This window comes from Armigeres subalbatus, chromosome 3 (genome assembly GCF_024139115.2).
Source record: "Armigeres subalbatus isolate Guangzhou_Male chromosome 3, GZ_Asu_2, whole genome shotgun sequence".
In the NCBI taxonomy this organism is placed as follows: Eukaryota; Metazoa; Arthropoda; class Insecta; order Diptera; family Culicidae; genus Armigeres; species Armigeres subalbatus.
The window spans coordinates 282,448,798-282,469,448 of record NC_085141.1 but is presented as its reverse complement, the minus strand read 5'-3'; the positions used below and the strand labels follow the sequence as shown (position 1 = coordinate 282,469,448).

Here is a 20,651-nt window from a genome sequence, read left to right as displayed (position 1 = left end):
TAAAATGCCAGCACATAAATGTCCCAAACATCCGATGTTTATCAAATGTCCAAGAACTGCACCCAAAAGCTGGGTCGGTGGATAAAATCAAAACGATTGTCAGAAAATCTCCATTAGGGTGTCCCAAAAAAAAAATCGATGTTCGAAAAGTCATGGTGCTCAACCCTGAAATGAAAGATATACCTGCCTGGATAATTTTTGTAGAACAAACCGAATTTCTAAAAAATCGTTTAGAGGTCGCGCCAGATCGATTTTTGAAAAATGAGCCTTTTTTAGGTAAAAAAATTAAATATTGGGTCCTTTCCCTTTTATTTTTCAGGGTCACCCATTCGTTTTATATTTTTTTATTTTTCTGTGGATCTTTGACCATATTCTCCATGAATTAGTTTTTGGTATTATGCGTTTTTACAGTCTGCAGAAGTTTCTAAATATCGAAAAATACACATTTTTTTGACAAATTTTCGAATTTACTACATTCTAACACAAAAAATATGTTTTTCTCATTCGGAAAAACTTACATACCACAAAGAGCTATTTATAACGAGTATTTTCATAAAAAAATATCCAAGAAATGTTGTTCTGGGCCTGAGATATTGCAGTTTTAGTAAATAGTCAAAAAATGTACAAATTCGATACTTTTTCTTTACACGTTATAATTTCATCAAGATTGCACTAATATTTTAATTTAAAATAAAAACAATTTAAAACCAAATAAATGGGAATATTTTCTAGGTAACATAGCTTTTCTTTCCGATGGAGTTGGTTACCTGATTTACAGGATTTGGTCGGAGTATATGGATGGAACCAGTTATAAAATGATAACACACCCAACAGTTAATATGTAGCAATATACAAGTAATCAGGTTTGCTATGATCTCTTTATTAGTTTTAATTCAATCATAGGATGCTTTTCACGGCATTCAAAAAACAAAGGCTCAGCACGTACACACCCGTTTCAAATCACTCAGAGACTGAGTGAAATTATATTGCCGTATCTTTTTTTCTCACGGAAATTTTCGTAAAAAGTGGAACTACTCAATATTTGTAAACATGTGTCGTCACTACTATCTTCGCACAAGCTGAACTGAGACGATGCTCTACGGTCTCAGCATGCTTGCTTTTGTACTCTAACATGTGGCTATAAAATATGTGTCACTCTTGATGTGTCATTTTTTCGTTTTTACTTTACGTTTATTCTGTTTTTTTTTTTCAAAATCTCAAGTGAATTCATGGAAAAGCTGTCGATGATACGACGAAACAAATTGTTTGACTGTCATATGACATATCAAAAGCATCACGGTATACCGACAACAAGGTAACTCGTAAGAAAAGTGACACGTCAAGAGTGACGCATATTTTAACGACACATGTTAGAGTACAAAACCAAGCATGCTGAGACCGTAGAGCATCGTCTCAGTTCAGCTTGTGCGAAGATAGTAGTGACGACACATGTTTTAATACTGAATGTTTACATACGTGCTGAGCCTGCCTTGTTTTTTGAATGCCGTGAAAAGCATCCTATGATTGAATTAAAACTAATAAAGAGATCATAGCAAACCTGATTACTTGTATATTGCTACATATTAACTGTTGGGTGTGATATCATTTTATAACTGGTTCCATCCATATACTCCGACCAAATCCTGTAATTCAGGTAACCAACTCCATCGGAAAGAAAATCTATGTTACCTAGAAAATATTCCCATTTATTTGCTTTTGAATTGTTTTTATTTTAAATTAAAATATTAGTGCAATCTTGATGAAATTATAACGTGTAAAGAAAAAGTATCGAATTTGTACACTTTTTGACTATTTACTAAAACTGCAATATCTCAGCCCCAGAACAACATTTCTTGGATATTTTTTTATGAAAATACTCGTTATAAATAGCTCTTTGTGGTATCTAAGTTTTTCCGAACGAGAAAAAAATATTTTTTGTGTTAGGATGAAGTAACTTCAAAAATTCGTCTAAAAAATGTGTATTTTTCGATATTTAAAAAGTTCTGCAGACTGTAAAAACGCATAATACCAAAAACTAATTCATGGAGAATATGGTCAAAGATCCACAGAAAAATAAAAAAAATATAAAACGAATGGGTGATCCTGCAAAAAATTGTGAAAGGACCCAATATTTGATTTTTACCTAAAAAAAGCTCATTTTTCAAAAATCGATCTGGCGCGACCTCTAAACGATTTTTTAGAAATTCGGTTTGTTCTACAAAAATTATCCAGACAGGTATATCTTTCATTTCAGGGTTGAGCACCATGACTTTTCGAACATCGATTTTTTTGGGACACCCTAATCTCCATAGTAAGCTGTAAAAAAGTATTCTTCACCTAGATGTGAGCATTCTGAGCGCAGTTGAGAGAGTACACGTGAAAATAAACTCATACTATTGAGGTTTTTATCATTATCATTGCTAACAAAGCATTTCTTTGTTTTCTGTTAGAAATGTCAGTCTTGCCTGTTTGCTGCTAGATTATTCATGTCATTATATTCTAGGCATAAAATGCTGAAAAAGTAAAACGTTACAAACATCATTTTGTGTTTGGATCTACCGGAATGTTCAAGCAGAATCTTATCAAAACAAAACCTTAAATGTAAATAATCGGGCTACCGCTATACGTCTCATAAAACATCTTATAGCTAACTACATACCAACAAAACTCAATAAGTTAACGGCATGAACTAATTTTACATTCTGCGCAATCACTTATGCAATGCAGCAAATCGAAGAAATAGTTGTAACTAATTTAAAAAAGGCAACACAATGACCATTCCACGTGAAAAAAAAAATCGCAATGTGTACACTGTGAGGAGAGTTGCGGGTCTGAAGCAAAATTAGTATCTCTCGAGTCCGCGGCTCCCAGCCCGAGAGTGTCATCCACACAAATATTATGAAACCATTACTCCTTGCTTACTTACTTACTTACTTATGGATCCTGTACACTTCCGATGGTGCAAAGGGGCGACTTGAAAGATCTCCATCCTGAGCGTTGCCCGGCTATCGCTTTAACCTGTTGCCAGGTTAGATTTCGGTCGACTTCTTTTATTTTTTTTTGTCTTTATTATCGAGACTTTCAGCCCGAGGCTGGCTCGTCTCGACCTTCTTTTATTTCTTTATTGAAGCTTCGCCGCCATGAGCCTCTGGGTCTGCCTCTGCTGCGATGTCCCGCTGGGTTCCAGTCTAATGCTTGTTTACAGATTACTCCTAACCTATGCAAAAAAAACCCTCATTAATCCACCTAGCGGTGATGGCGCCTTTCTCGCGCAAATAGGTAATAAATGTAGCCTTTACGCTTACACCTCGATGATGTACAAGAAAGGCAAAACAGTTACACCGTCTAATGTTATGATAGAAAATTTACACTAGTAGACGACAGATGGCGCTGCCAAAAGTTTCTCGAATTTCCTATGTTCGAATTTTGACTTTCGGACAATTTCATAGTACTATGAAACTGAACGAAGAGCATACTTACGCCTAAATGCGTGCAACACGAGCATCTTTATAGTACGATGAAACTCTTAATGGGAGCAAGCCACGGATAAACTTCAAAAATATTCATAGATGCAAGGCTATGTCTCATCACTATTTTAATATTATCTTTTTTATGCGATTCGCAATTATTATGAAATTCAATAGTGATCAACAGCGTTTTAGTCTCTGTCGGATGCAACTTGTTGCAAGAAAATCGGTTAAGAGTTACTATGTGAAAAATTGGCTAATGTTTTTTATAGCATTTTGTGCACACACATACACACACACATACACACACACATACACACACACACACGGACAGACAGACATTTGTTCAGCTCGTCGAGCTGAATCGATTGGTATATAATACTATAGGTCTCCGGAACTCTTATCAAAAGTTCGTTTTCGGAGTGAAATGATAGCCTTTCGGTACAACTTTGTTGTACGAGAAAGGCAAAAAGCTTTGCCGCTCCAACCTTTTTTCGGCTTCCCGTGGAGTTCGTTCAAAGCACACATCTGTACATAACATGATGGGTGATTCCAAAAGCAACGCCAGCACACACTGCTGGCAGGATCGCCAAATGTGCAATTCAACATCGCACATATGAATCACCCATCATGTTTACATTGCTTGCACTCGCGACTCACCTCGTGATGACGGAGGAATTGACTGACTGCGAATGTGTCTCTTGCATGCGACGGCTGCTTCGATCTGTCATGTGACTAAAGAACAGTATATTAGACTTGTTCATGTTTATAGGCCTGTCCAATGCCACACAATAGTGATGGGCAATATGCAAAGGCGCGTGATCGGGTGGGGGCCGATCAACGAGATAATGTGCAGGTTGAGGATCAAAGGCCGGTTCTTCAACTTCAGCATAATCAACGTCCATAGCCCACACTCTGGAAGCACTGATGATGATAAGGACGCATTCTACGCGCAGCTGGAACGTGAGTACGACAGCTGCCCAAGCCACGACGTCAAAATCATCATAGGAGATTTGAACGCTTAGGTTGTCCAAGAGGAGGAGTTTAGACCGATTATTGGAAAGTTCAGCGCTCACCGGCTGACGAACGAAAACGGCCTACGACTAATTGATTTCGCCGCCTCCAAGAATATGGCCATTCGCAGCACCTACTTCCAACACAGCCTCCCGTATTGGTACACCGGTACACCTGATTGATGGACGGCACTTCTCCGACATTATCGACGTCAGGACATATCGTGGCGCTAACATCGACTCTGACCACTATCTGGCGATTGTTAAACTGCGCCCAAAACTATCCGTCATCAACAATGTTCGGTACCGACGACCGCCGCGGTACGACTTAGAGCGACTTAAGCAATCTGATGTCGCCACTGCATACGCGCAGCATCTCGAGGCAGCGTTGCCAGAAGAGGGGGAGCTCGATGGGGCCCCTCTTGAGGACTGCTGGAATACAGTTAAAGCAGCCATTAATGACGCAGCGGAGAACAACGTCGGGTATGTGGGACGAAGTCGACGGAACGATTGGTTCGACGAAGAGTGCAGACAGATTCTGGAGGAGAAGGACGCAGCGTGGGCGGTCGCGCTGCAGCAAGGTACCCGGCAGAACGTGGAACGTTATAGACGGAAGCGGAGACAGCAGACCGCCTTTTTCAGGAGCAGAAACGCCGCCTGGAAGAAGCGGAGTGCGAGGAGATGGAACAGCTGTGCCGTTCTCAAGAAACACGCAAGTTCTACCAGAAGCTCAACGCATCCCGCAAAGGCTTCGTGCCGCGAGCCGATATGTGCCGGGATAAGGATGCGAGTATCTTGACGGACGAACGTGTGGTGATCGAAAGGTGGAAGCAGCACTACGAGGAACATTTGAATGGTGCTGAGAGTACAGGCAGTGAATGTCAAGGCAGCGGAGAAGATGACTACGTCAACTCAGCGGACGATGGAAGCCAACCAGCCCTTACCTTGAGGGAAGTTAAGGATGCTATCCAGCAGCTAAAGACCAATAAAGCAGCTGGTAAGGATTGTATCAGAATTGAGCTCATCAAGATGGGCCCGGAAAAGCTAGCCACTTGACTGCACAAACTGATAGTCAGAAACTGGGAAACTGAACAGCTACCGGAGGAGTGGAAGGAAGGGGTTATATGCCCCATCTACAAAAAGGGGACAAACTGGAGTGTGAGAACTTTCAAGCGATCACCATCCTTAATGCCGCCTACAAAGTGATATCCCAGATCATCTTCCGACGTCTGGCACCATTAGTGAATGAGTTCGTGGGTTATCAAGCCGGCTTCGTTGACGGCCGCTCGACAACGGACCAGATCTTTACTGTACGGTAAAATTTTCAAAAATGTCGTGAATACCAGGTCCCAACGCACCATCTGTTCGTTGATTTCAATGCGGCACACGACAGTATGAACCGCGTAGCGCTATGGAAAATTATGGACGAGAATAGCTTTCCTAAGAAGCTTACCAGACTGATCAAAGCAAAGGTAGATGGTGTGCAAAACTGTGTGAAGATTTCGGACGAACACTCCAGTTCGTTCGAATCGCGCCGGGACTAAGACAAGGTGATGGACTTTCGTGCCTGTTGTTCAACATTGTGCTAGAAGGTGTCATGCGGGGAGCCGGGTGTAAAAGCCGGGGTACGATTTTCAACAGATCCAGTCAACTTATTTGTGTCGCGGATGACATGGACATGGACCGCCTGAAACGTGAAGCAACAAAAGTTGGACTGGTGGTGAATGCGTCAAAGACAAAGTACATGCTTGTGGGCGGAACCGAGCGCGACCGGTTGTCTTCTACGGACATGAAACATGGACAATGCTCGAGGAGGACTTGCAAGCACTCGCAGTATTCGAGAGACGGGTGCTTAGGACCATCTTTGGCGGTGTGCAAGAAGACGGTGTGTGGCGGCGAAGAATGAACCATGAGCTCGCCCAACTCTACACAGAAAAAAATAATGAAAAATAAACAGCGCGTAAAACTTTACTTGCAGGAATTTACGCTTTTCTACGCTGAAATGGTCCTCTTCCTAACAAGATTGCTTACAACTTGTATGCAATATTGACGATTCACGTCAAATATTGTATACATTTAGGCTATATCCCATGTGGAATTACGCTAATAATGGCGTTCCATTTATGTGCATGATTTTTAGCGTAAATTTCAGTGGATTTTTCTATCTGTGTACGGCGAACCCAGTATTCAGAAGGTAGCTAAAGCCGGAAGGGTACGATGGGCAGAACATGTTGCAAGAATGCCGGACAGCTACCCTGTAAAGATGGTGTTCGCTTCCGACCCGCCAGGTACGAGACGGCGTGGAGCGCAGCGAGCGAGATGGGCAGACCAGGTGCAAAACGACTTGGCGAGCGTTGGGCGTATCCGAGGATAGAGAGATGCGGCCTTGAACCGTTTATTATGGCGTCAAATTGTTGATTCAGTGTTATCTGTTTTGATGTAGAGTAAATAAAAGTAAAATGAAAATGAATGTTACTTTAAAACATTCTATTCCCTCTATATGGCCACATTTCGTATTTTCCGACCGCTGCTGTGCACTGCGTTATCTCGTTGCATGGTAAACTGGTGCAATCTGAAAGTGCTATGCTTTGACATGGCATAACATATGGAACACTTATCTATCAGTTCAATCGTCATGACGAATCTATTTGTATCTGTTATTTACTATGTATTGGCAAAATTACACAAGTCGTGAAGTGGTAGCTTTGGGAATTATAAATACTTGAAGTCACCCACGTAATCCACCGGAAAAATGCGGGGCAACAAAACAGACCATGCGGAAAGGGGCTGAGTTCGATTCTAGAGCATATTTTAATATCATAAGTGAATTTGATTCAGATTCCTTAATGATAATAATAAGCTTCGTGGTAGAAATGTCTCAGTTGTTTGATATGATTCCATCAGTTAGGAAAAAACACCATTTTTTCTCCCGAGCATGCTTGTTTTCCTGGGATATAAGAAATTATATATCTTTCTGTTTTGGCTGGATTCACCTGAAGATATGTATTATGGACGGTTACTCAATTGAGCAATGAAAAAGCTATACCCGTCTATTGTTTTACCATATTAGTTGTACAAGCGAAGCGTATGTCTAAATAGTTAACATCATTTGGGATATTTTGACTCATCTGACGCATCACTTTCCGAAATCCCACGCTGAAGCTAATATCATTTATTCCCTACCAGCATACGATTGAACATCCTACAAAAATCTGTTATCTGATTTTCCCAAACATCGCTTAAACCCAAATGACTGCCGGTTGGAGATATGTTAGTATAATACGGGTTTTATTTTCAGTCCATTTCATTCCTACTAGATACGGTCATATATCTAAATATACCCGCTAATTTACGTAGGTGTGCGAACATTTTCCATTCCGGCACGGTAAGGTGAACCATGACCCACGCATCTATTATAACCACACTTTCCTAGATAATAACTCATAGCCCACCTTGAAAATTACTTACACCAGTTTAGGAAACGAATTGTTAGCCATTCAAGCAATCTTTTTTTCCCCACTCTTCGTTTCGTTTCAGGATGACCCAAAAATGGATAAATTATGTTACATTTCCTCGCACCGAACCAAGCACGGAAAGATAAACACGCACAGCCTAAAAGCTCTTGCCTGAAGGAGGAGAAAAAGGTTCATTCGGCAAACCTTTTACCAACTGCTCCATTCTCGCTTTTCCATCATCGGGGTGGAACACCTGGGTCAACACTTCGAGAAGACCGATATACTTCGTTTACATCAACCGGACGCGACGACGAGCAGCCGGAAGGGTGGTCGGCGCTTACGACGGGAGCCAGTTGATATCATATTGCTACAAGCTATCTTACCTGGCTCTTCAGATTCAGATGCTAGAACAACCGGTAGCTCTCCGATGGGGTTTTAGTGGCAAGGTAGGAAAGCAATTATTTCGCCGCTTGTTTCTGTTACGATTCCCGATACGCGTCGACTGTTTGGCCCAGTGTATTCCCAAGCTTTTTTGGCTTATTTAGGGGTACCAACATTTTCATTGTTTATTGTTAATTTGTAGAAATAACACAACTGAAATGATTTTTTTCCAAAATATTTTTTTATGATATTTCAAATTTGCATTTAGAAGCTATGAACCAATTTTTTTAAAATGATTTGACAATAAAAAAACAATAGACAACTAAAAATGTTTCAACGAGTTATATTTACCTACATGTTAAACAACACGTTCGCAAATGCTCAAATCTAAATGCGCTACGTTACTATGGCATCGATCACGTCCTTGTTGTCAGATAGAAAGATAGAAGAAAGGCTTTTTCGTTTTAAAAATGTTCGAAATGTTTGTAGCATTAGCATTAGCATTGAGCAATTCGCACAAATTTGTAGGTGGTATAAGCCTGGACTTTTGTATGAGAGTAGCATCACTTTCATCAGTTACCACAGATATTGATATGGGATTAATCACTATCTCTTAGATGGAAGTAATACACCCTCTAATAGTCCAGATCTGTCCTGGCCACGTCCTTGCGAATGCTGAGGAAGAGGAAGGATGGTTAGTCGGACACCTACTTAAGAAAGATGCAGAGAACTCTACGACCTCTCATAGGTGCCACGGGAGGTTGTTTTTGGAATTGTTGGTGTAGAAGGTTATAACAGCAGGAATCGTTTTGGTATAACGTGAAACATATGAAGAACTATGATAGAAATACAAAGTAGGAAAGGGACGAGCCTGGAAATGAACCCACGACCTCTTGCTTATAAGGCAGAAGCGGTAGTCACTAGACCACTGAGCTCGTCAAAAATATTCGAAATGTTTGTACTCAGAAAATAAAAATTTGGTTGCTTACTTGTTGCTCCGGTGGTCGGTATTGCCCGCGTTGAGAATCACTAATGGTGCAGCCTCTCTTTACGAGCAAAGGCTGACGGTGGTGCTATGACCCAATACGATCCTACCCATGCTTTGCCATTTTCCTCTTATCTTGGGATCAGGGATCCTGACCGCGTAACAAATATAAACAAATGCTAACACCCAATGAAATATGAAACCGAGAAAAGCCAGTCAGCGGCTCTTCTACAAGGGGCTGCTTTTAAGTAATGTAAATTGTTACGCTCACATTTGTGGAATTATCTTGCAGTCGAGCTGTGGCAAATGAAATTAGGTTCTCAGCATTGCGACAAATTGAAAGAGATAATCAGAGGAGTATTTTAAATTCATGAAGTGTGTCGAACAATAAATCCTTCATCTAAGAAACCGTGGAGATGTTCATTTTGATAAAAACATTTGATCCTTAAACCGTCTAAGACGAATTAAGTACTGTCCATTTAATTCCACCAGTTAATTTTCGTTATCTTTGCAGATACGTATTTCGACCACAACTGTGTGGTCGTCTTCAGTGTCTTGTACTTGACTCGAAAGTCGAGTTGTGGTCGAAATACGTATCTGCAAAGATAACGAAAATTAACTGGTGGAATTAAATGGACAGTACTTAATTCGTCTTAGACGGTTTAATACATTCCACTAAACGAGCTTAATATATTTTTCTGATTTGATCCTGGCTTATTTGAATGCTTGTTTTAATCAAAAAGTCATTAGTTACCGCATTATGTCTAAAATATGAGTGTTACCGAATTATATAAAAAACTGCCGATTTCATGGATGCGTTCGTGTATTTATTTCACCACCTTTGACTTTACGTCAAACAAGCTAAAAGACTTCATTTTGAATTTCAAATAAAGGTTTGCTTACAATAAATTCGAGCATACCAAATGCACCATTAAACAATCTACTCTCTACAGCATCCATCAAGTGGAATGTAGCAATAGCAACCGTAAGCGTACCGGAGTTTACGCAACCGATAATTGGGATTTCCCGGAATACGCTACTGCAGTCAATGTTGTCACGAATCAGGCCAAAAACTAAACAGTCGTTGTTCGAGGGTATCCGTAAGTCAATATAAGGGCACATTTGAGTTTGCTAGCGGCGTCAGCTATTATTGTATTCGATGGGCACCACCCCCCCGTTGCAAGTACAACAGGGTTGGAAAACAATGGTGTGGTTGCTTTTCCTTCAGGTGTACCTCATCTTTGTCATAGCTTTTGGTCAGGATGAATGTAGGTTAAATGATAAGATAAGCTCGACATCCTTGAAGTGAAATTCAATTAATTCCTGTTGATGATTTACGGTAGTATTCTGACCAAAACGGCTCTGGCAGCACATAATAAATTTTTATTTAATAAACCCTGATACACAAGGTACAAATAATTAAATTTTCTTTTTTAATAAAATTTTTTCATAATATTTCAATTTTCTTTTACAATACAAATAAACTATAATTAAAATAATTTTTTCTTTAAAAAATACTTAAACTTTTTTTATGTATTAACATAATTTTTATTAAATTAACACGGCTCAAGCACGTTGGAAAAGTACAGAGTATGTACAGAGTATGCGTTCGATCGCATTTCGTTGCACGCAGAACGATGGAGAATTTATAAATATTTTGTTCTACTAAAACCATAAAAAAGTAATAAATTCACTCATACAACACTCCAGTAGAATGCTAATAACTCGCGGTTTTCAACATAACATTCTGTATTTAATTCTATAGCTCTTCATCGTAAATTTTGTCATCTTACTGCAAATCATTGTTTATCGATGTTTCTGCATACATTTTTCCATATCAACTTCCAACGAGTTTAGCACCGCCTAAACATTGACCGATTTGGTTGAAATTTTGTCCAGTGCATCAGGGCAGTAAATAGAACCGAATAAGAGGTCGGCCTATTAAAAAAATTGAAAAAGTATATTTTGAGCCACCTTAATGCGAGATTTAGAGAGGTTTTCTTATTTTATCGTTCTCAATCCTTTTTTGTTCAAAGGAGAAAAGTTTAATAATTTTGAATATATCCTACCAAAACGTGTCAAATTTTCACTGGACATAGTTTAATTTAGTATGAAATGATTATAAAGCCACTCCACTTGTATGAAGCCCCATATAAAAGTGGTGCTTTTTCAGTAAACATGCATACAAACAACAATCATTAATTAAAAATTCATGTCATTTAAGACAAGGAAGTAAAATACACTGAGTGAAATAAAAATAGCACCACCATGTTTCTATTTTCTAAATCTATGGAACATTCTGTGGACCAGTGCAGAACTTTTTGATTACGAAAAGTTTCCTCCCTATCGCGGCGGGAATTGAACCCACACTCAAAAGCACATGCGTCTAAATGATTGACGTCACTAATCGCATGACCACGAATCCCACCAAAAGTATTCGATTATTTAAAGCTGTGGCTCTGAGTTCCCATATATTAAATGTATGTTATGTTATGTATGTTATTAAAATATGTAACAGCAAGTTTAATGAAATGGACGCAGTGGTTCATTCCGAACAACAAACAGCGAGACTTCAAAAATTGATTCATAAAAAATTGAATTAAAGTTTTTTTAAGCTTAGCTTAGCTTGATTGACTGTACCCATCGCAGTTGGTAGTCGTGATCGGCCCATAATCCACAAATAATGCACCGCTCACCAATTGAATAGTTTTCTCGGGACTAGAAAGCTATTCTCACTTTGGAGTTTCTTTAATTCAAGACCAATTACGATGCCGGCCACGTCCTCACAGTCAATTAGGCTAAAGGGAGGAAAACTAGTTCGTCACTCATTGCTACAAGAGACCGAGCAATCCTCTGCATCTCCATGAGCGCACTGGAAAGGCATAGTATGTTAGTTGGGAAGGAAATATATTGGAAGCGACTAATTATTTCGTTTGAATGACGCCATATTCATGATGATACAAAAACAGAAAAGCAACGCGTGTCTTACGTATTTTCCCGAAGACAGATTCGATATCTTAATCTTTTAGTCTTCGCGACGACTAAAACACGCACTGCACAACGCTTGCTCGATGGCTACTGCAAACCATTGAAGATCGCGCTTGTTTCGACCGGAGCAAAGCGCAATACATGCACATGTGCCACCGAAGACTTGCTCGATGGCTATTGCAAACTATTCAGATTGAATTAAAAAAAAAAGTTCAAAAATCATTAAAATCGATGCGTATTATATACTAGCTGTATGTACCCGGCCTTGTCCGGGATTGCCAGTTTGATTCCGCAGCTGTTGGAATTGCCAATTTGATTTGATTTGAAAGATTGGTTAGAGAACATTCAATGATTAAAAGAAAGTAGATATCGCTTTGAACAACATTAATTCCGACAAATGATTTTGTTATATTGTAGGTTATATCGGGGTCCTCCTTAGCCGTGCGGTAAGACTCGGCTACAAAGCAAGACCATGCGGAGGGTGGCTGGGTTCGATTCCCGGTGCCGGTCTAGGCAATTTTCAGATTGGAAATTGTCTCGACTTCCCTGGGCATAAAAGTATCATCGTGCTAGCCTCATGATATATGAATGCAAAAATGGTAACCTGGCTTAGAAACCTCGCAGTTAATAACTGTGGAAGTGCTTAATGAACAATAAGCTGCGAGGCGGCTCTGTCCCAGTGTGGGAATGTAATGCCAATAAGAAGAAGAAGATATTGTAGGAAATTATATTATAGAGAAAAAATATTTCCCGAAATTGTTGTATTCGGAGAAGTGTCATTTTCGAAGAATTGATATTTTCGGGGAAATGTCATATTCGGGGAATTGGCACATTCGTTGAAATATCATTTTTATTAAGTTGTAATTTTTGGGAAAACGTACGTTATATTCGGGGAAATGTCACGTTCAATAAAATGACATTTTCGGGGAAATGTCATATTTGCGGTTTTTTAAGGGATTGTCAATTTCAGGCAAAACGTCATTTCCCAAGAAAAGGATATGATACTTGCGGAAAATGTTATATTCGGGGATATATTATGTCCGGGAAAATGTTTATTTTTTTGGGATTTTTTTTAATTGAAAGGATTGGTTTCCGGGGAATTTTACAATCTCAAATTACCTAACTAAATAATGGGAATTTGAATTATGCCCAAAGTTCGATATGTCTATCGTACATTATGCCTTACGTTTTTCACGCCTGACGTGCTGATGTTTGGCCTCGCGCACCTTACTCCTCCTTTGCGCATCTTGTTTTCCGTTCAACTCCATCTATAATCGCCTATATCGCCTAAGGATATATGTACCAATTTTTAAGGATATCGATAAGGGGTTCAGAAGTTTTACCGCTTTTTCCAATGAACCTCCAACTCCTCTATAATCGTCCCCTTTGGATAGAGAGTGTCCCAAATTTTGGTTCAAATGGACCCATGCATTTAAAAGGTACGTCAAACGTTCGTTTCATTCACATGTTCTTCCCTCCTTTTCTCTCTTTGACCCTCCCATCTATTATATAACCGTCTTATGTTAGAGAATATGTGTTCCACATTTGGTGGAAATCGGTTGAGGGGCTCAAAAGTTACAAAAGATCGTTAACTAAACAATACCCCCTTAATCCTCCCACTTTTCCTAATGACTCACTCAACCCTTTTGATATAGATAGAGAATATGTGTTCCAAATCATGGTTGAAATCTGACCTGGGGGTTAACAGTTATCCTGATTTTTTTGTTTTCTAAAGAAGTCCTCTCTCCCATTTTTCAATGACCTTCCCTCCCCCTTTGTTATCTTTACCTGGGAATAGAGAATGTGTGTTTCAAATTTTGTTGAAATCGGACCTGGGGGTTAAAAGTTACAATTAATTGATCGATTTCTGAAGAAAATCCCTCCCCCTTACCCTCCCCTTTCCTTGACCATCCAACCCCCTTTGTTATCTTCTCCTCAGGATAGACAATGTGTGTTCCAAATTGAAATCGGTTCAGGGGTTCAGAAGTTACACTGAATTGCCCGTTTTCTACATAATACCCCTCCCTCCAGATCTCTCTACCCTTTTCCAAATTAACCACCCATGTGATCGTCTTCTCATAGTGAATATGTTTACAAATTTAGGTTGAAATCGGTACTGGGGGTTGGGAGTTACACTGAAATGCTCATTTTCCAAGACAACTCCTCCCGCCTTTCACAATGACCATCCCAGCTCCTTTGTTATCTTCTCCTTAGGATAGAGGATGTATGTACCAAATTTGGATAAAATCGGTTCTGGGAGTTGAAAGTTACACAGAATTGTTCGTTTCCTAAACAAAACCTCTCCCTCCACCCCTCTCCCTTTTCCAAATGATCATCTCACTCCCTTTGTTAACTTCCTCTGAGGATAGAGAATGTGTGTACCAAATTTGGTTGAAATCGGCCAAGTGGTTCAGAAGTAGTTAGCGAACATACATACATACATACTTACATACACAGATTGGTTTTTATATTTTTATATATAAATATATAGATAATAGATAATAGATATATATAGATAGACAAGTCATGTTGTATTAAAAACTTCGTTTTGTTTACTTTTGTTACAAAGATCGTTATGAAAAATTATGCTTGAACTTCGAACAGGGAATCTGTCAATGCGACATTTGCCTTAGCGCTTAGAAAAATTACCAGCACTGTATACCTTTTCTCGTTGTTTGGGAGCTGGTTCTGCAACTCCGATGTGGACTGTATTTTTTGGTCTGCGTTCCAAAAGCGATCCTTGGGGCTGAGGTGGACACAAATCGGGTGGACTTGGCTTTTATTCCAGGTGGGTTTCGGGTATTTCGCCATGCGGATTTTGCTTCACAACTCAGCACAGCTTTACACTTTAATACATTTATTTTGTCCATCACACATTACACATCAGCATTGGCTTTATAAACAACACTTTATTTACACGTAACTACATTTATTGGACTTAACATAGCATAGCATAGCATATGTGATTGTACAAATCGTGGGTGGCTATACAATGCTCAATTGAGCAATCTACTGTATATTGTCGCAAATGGGTACTTGGGATTAGTACCTTTTCTTATACAGTAGCAGTTGTATACCTGGCCACGTTCTTACAATCACGAAAGGAAGGGAAGGAATGTTAGTTCAACATCTACTAGTGAAGATGCAGGGAACCCATACTACCTTCATAGATGTCTCGGGAAGGAAAATTTGTGTTAGTGGGAAAGGTGAATAATAGGGACCTCTATTCGACAATATAGAGCGTTTGTCAATAACAGTATATGCTGTAAAAATAATAAAATATATTCATCAATTTACTTACGAACAAAACAAAACACAAAATTTCGGCAAATCGCGCGATTGTTCTGCCGTCCGAAACAAGAGCCAACACGCACTAAACTAATTAATTTTATTACCGTCCGCGCAATGCAAAACACAAAATTTCGGCAAATCGCGCGATCGTTCTGCCTTCCTAAACAAGAGCCAACACGCACTGAACACTACATTTATTGGACTTAACACTACATATATTTTGGTTGGCACACCATTGGTATTCGGACCCTTGTCCAATCCTTTCTGATGCGAATAGGAGACCTTTTTCAATTCTAGAATGGCGCCGTCGGTGCGCCAAAATTTCTCTTTGGAGATGGGTGGTCACGCACACCACCCAGTCACATGTTTCACCGAGGGGTCCATCAATAATGTTGGCTAGTTTATACCCCACCACTCGTGATATAATATTTTCGCAATGACCTGAAGCGGCTCGACTAGACTGCTGAACAATTACATCGTAAAATAAAACATTGAACTCATTCGACACCAAATTTACATGAGCTCCAATTTCGCTCCCTTTCCGCTTGATTATTAATAATTGGAAACTACTTCTAGAATAAGCAAATTTCCTTCCACTCACTCCGATGAATTCCATAATGTACGTTAGGCATAAGTACGATGGGCATAATGGACGTTAGACATAACGGACGTTAGGCATACAATTATCCAAAGAAAAGCCTATGACATAAAGAAGGCAGAATTGTGCCAAAGGTCCATTATACCTAACACATTATGCCTAACGTCCTTATGCCTAACGTCGTGGACCAGATCAGGAAATTCAGGATCTAATTTGTATGAAAGTTCAAACGAACTAGGATCATTTTGGACTCTCAATTTTCTTCATTAAATGTCCGTAGTCTGTTTAGAATCTCTTTATTTAATTGTGGAACTCAAAAATAACATCAGTATATTTTAATATTCCAAGATGCCTTGAACAGTTCTGAAATTTTCCAGCATTTTAGGAATATATTATTTCCAAAATCAAAAATTACTTTCGAAGCTGTATCAATCATTTTGGCCAAAATTCACTCCAGTCTGCAAGATTTCATTTCTATAACGAATGATAAGTGTTTTAAATTATGGAACTACACATCTTCATATTCTAATGCTTTTATAAAATCACTTGAAATTTTAATTTCTACTGAAGAACTCAATCTCAAAATTGATCATACAGCTTCGATTACATAGATGAATGTTTTAAGAATTTCATAGAGAACCAATTTTTGTTTCATGTTTTTTTTAAGAACGCGCACTTAACACTAATAACACCACATCCAAAAGAATTGTCGATACATTATTAGAGACACTGTGCCATTAATTACAGCCAATCATCCAGTTAAAACGTGGTCGTTAGGTAGAACGGTTGCACTTTATCCTGGAAAAGACGAAGTGCTTAGGGACGCCGACGTTAAGACAGGCGAAGGTATTTTTCGACGGTCCCCTATTAGCATTCTCAAATATTAGCACTTTATGTTCTTTTTTTAATGGATCTTCTATGAATTCTAGCTCACTATGAGGAAAGCTTGGCTGTGATTACCGGAATCAACCATGCTCTTTTCCCAACAGATCCTCTTTTCATTTTTCAACCGAAATGAGCAAGGCTTCTCATGCTAAAATTAAAGATTGAAAGGCATTTTTCATTTTCCTCGACAGCTTGTCGCTCGTTAATTTTCCATTCACACCAGAGCCACAAAATGTGCCCTATACCTAATGGTGTTTCGTTTCGTGTCGCCCACTCAGGAAATTGAGCAAAGGTTTCCGATGCCACCCATGAAATCATTTTATTGGTCACGTAAACACGCACCCCCCTAACGCTTCACCATGCGGTCAAATAACGTCCACTGCGCCGCCGGTTGGTCCGGTTCCGTAAAGGTGCTTGTGGCCATCAGGATTCATCTGACAATGTCGTTGATTGCTATAGATGGATTCCTGAAAACCCAAAGAAATGAAAGCGTGCGTCAGCTTACACAAAAACCCAAGTGGCAAATTCGTTCGGCAATTCTTCGGTGAAAGATGGGTGCTGCTATTCTTGTTTATTTTGTTTTGTTCGTGCGTCTCCTGTGTAAAACCGCCCTACCAGGTTTGTTTAGTCTGACATGGATATTTTTGTCCTGTCAGTCAGATTTGAACGAAAACGGTACGAAATTGAGGTTTGCCTTTCATCAGGGAATGCAACCCATCCCACATCGTGTGGATCGATTGGGGTGTTGACGAAGGTTTGGCGACACAATAGTAATCGCATTATTGTGGGAAGGAAGCATGTGACGTCACTCACTATTCCTTCATATTTTTGTAAGTTAGGTTTATAGAAAACATAAATCCTAATAATCTGCCGCTTCTTTTCTGTTATCAGTGTCGAACGATGTGTAACATTGCTGAAGCAGTCACACGATAAATCTTATCAAGCAATAATCTAATCTAATCTAACTTTTATTTTTTTTTCCAAAATTTCATAGAAACTTACAAAGCTGTAATAACATCAGTAGGTGTACCGTACCGTACGTGGTATTGATTCGAAACAAAATTATATTTTGAAATGATAATTGTAGCATTCAAATGTGTTGAATAATGTACATAAATAATGTAACGCCCATCAGGCAGTTATAATGGATCCCTAAAAATGAAAAACCGATCAATTAGTCGTGTTGAATGGTCAAAAAGTGTGGATCTACCTTGCATAATTGCATGAAATATTGTAAGTGCTTATGTGTTTCATCATTGCTTTTTGGTTCGGTTAGTCGCACATCTTTGAAACTGCTGGCAATCATTTTTTTCACTACACCTGTCTGATCTTATACAGAGCGTTCGAAGTGAGGTTCTTTCCCACTCACTGTTTCTTATTGAAAGTCGGTCCAAAATGATGAATTTGAAATATAGCCTCAAACATTTGTTTCATTATTTGCCACTCGTACCCATCCGATTTTATCAAAAGAAAGTTGCGTTCGATTGTATTTCTTGCAATAAGTAGGAATGAATGTGATTCTTCTTCTTCTATGGCTCTGCACTCCAACTAAAGCTTGCCCTGTTTTTCTACTTAGTATTCTATTGGCATTTCCTTAGTTAATTATGCCATCTATTGCGAGTGAGTATGTAACTTGTGCGGCAAGTACAATGGATACACTATGCCCAGTGAGTCGAGAATGTTTCCACCCGAAAACATCCTAGACCGAACCGATAATCGAACTCACTATCTCCGGATTGGCAATCCAACGCCTTTTCTCGCTAGGCTAACTAGAGATCCAAATGTGATTAATTGGCCCTATTTATCTATCACTGCCTCTTTATATGTCTTTTTAACATACCATGCTTTTTTTCCTTTTCTAACGCACGATGAAGGTATAAACACGGCTGGGTGGATAACTCAGGGTTGATTTTTGGCGATTTTGTTTTGCTGCTGGTATGTAAATAACTGTAAAATGGTTATTGCGAAAAAAAAAGTCATCTTCGATCTGTGGAAGGAAACCAGGCAGTGCACAATAGGAAAAAAGGAGGTATTTTTGGCCAAAATTATGAATCCTGCAATAAACAGCGGTATTCATCATAAAAACATAGATAGAAAAGAAAAACATTTTTTCTGAGCCTTCAATGGGGTATGGGGCCAAAAAATATTTTTTCTGAGCCTTCAATGGGGTATGGGGCCAATTTTCGGCATAGTATCGATTTTTGTCATATTCTACAAAACCAACGGAATTTGATCACTTTTAAGCTTGCAATAAACCTGTTTGATGCTGGCTAAAATACTGATGGTCATATAGACTGTATATTCGTGTCACAGACAAATGGACGCAACAAAGATTTCCTAAAATGATCAAAAAGCACTATCAGCTTCTGGTGTTGAAAATTCACTGAGTAGAATTAATTAAACCAACAAAGGAAAGTAGAACAGATTCAATTAGCATCATATTGTGACATCAACGAAATGGAATTTTATTTATTTGATATTTCATTAAGATTTCTTTCATGATTATAAAAAGGTATTGTGGCAAGGAGTTATTCAACACACTTCTCATCCAACACGTTCTGAGACGTTATGGTTAAATCTATAATTCGCTCCTATAATGTAGTAATGTCAAAATTATAAATTTTGAACAACTTTTCTTCTCACTGCGTAACGCTTTTTATATGATAGATGATTTTTTCTTGAATTATGCGTAATGTTAAGGCATAACCCTCCCCCTCAAAATGCTATGTAAATTGTGTTCGTCATCAAATTCAATTAAAGTGGCATTATTGAGTAACTCAGACTAAAATTGAAAAGTAAGAAGTTCACCAAAACACCTGATTAATCCTCTTAGCGGTAATGTTGTCTTTCTCGTACATTATAAGATTAAAGGAAAATGTATTTTAGTCATAACTTTTGAGCCCATAGTCCGAGATCGCAGCAAGATCCATAGTCCGAGATCGCAGCAAGCCATGCGCGCGGATGATTGCTTTTAAATTTGCTGTCACGTCTTTTATCGTTTCCGCAAGGCTGATGTATATATTTTGCATATGTACTAGAAGAAAAAAAATTTAGTTATCTGAAGTTTGAGATTTGGTGACATTTACCCAAGTGCGGAATCGTTGGTGTAGTTTGTATACGAGGATGTATTTGGTGAAAATATGTTTGAATGTGTGATAATAACAGGAAAATATGGATCAACAACGAATTGCTCGGAATAGCGTTGGAAGAGTAGTGATTTTTTAGTGGACACTAGTTGTGGTCTTTTCTTTCTCAGTACATTTATCGGGAATTTGATCAATTTGGTGAGATTGTTTCAATATGTTTTTATATGATTCCAAAACCAAAAATCCGGAAATTTGTTACTGGATCCATTATCCAATTGATGATGGTAGCATAAACAGGCGGGGCTTATTGCAAGTGAAAGTGACCTGGGACTGGACGTAAGTTACCAGGCAGTCTGAAATGGGTCACTAGAGCTGCAGTGGAGCTAACACCTTCTAAATCCCGGGCTGAAGCTGACTTTATTAAAGACAGCTTTCTTCCATAATACCACTGTCGGACAGTGGGGGTTAGATTGAAGATACACACACACAACTTAGTGCGATT

General features: G+C 39.0%; 1 protein-coding gene across 2 annotated transcripts in view; it reads left to right on the top strand.

Moving 5' to 3' along the window:
* LOC134224665 (somatostatin receptor type 2-like) overlaps positions 1–20,651 on the top strand; it is a 236,871-nt gene that overhangs the window by 164,571 nt on the left and 51,649 nt on the right. Inside the window, exon 3 of one of the 2 annotated variants that reach the window (XM_062704152.1) lies at positions 8,018–8,381. The exons of the other annotated variant lie outside the window; for it this stretch is intronic. The gene's annotated coding sequence lies outside the window, so the exon portion shown is untranslated. The remainder of the gene's footprint in view (positions 1–8,017; positions 8,382–20,651) is intronic. 2 annotated transcript variants of the gene reach the window in all.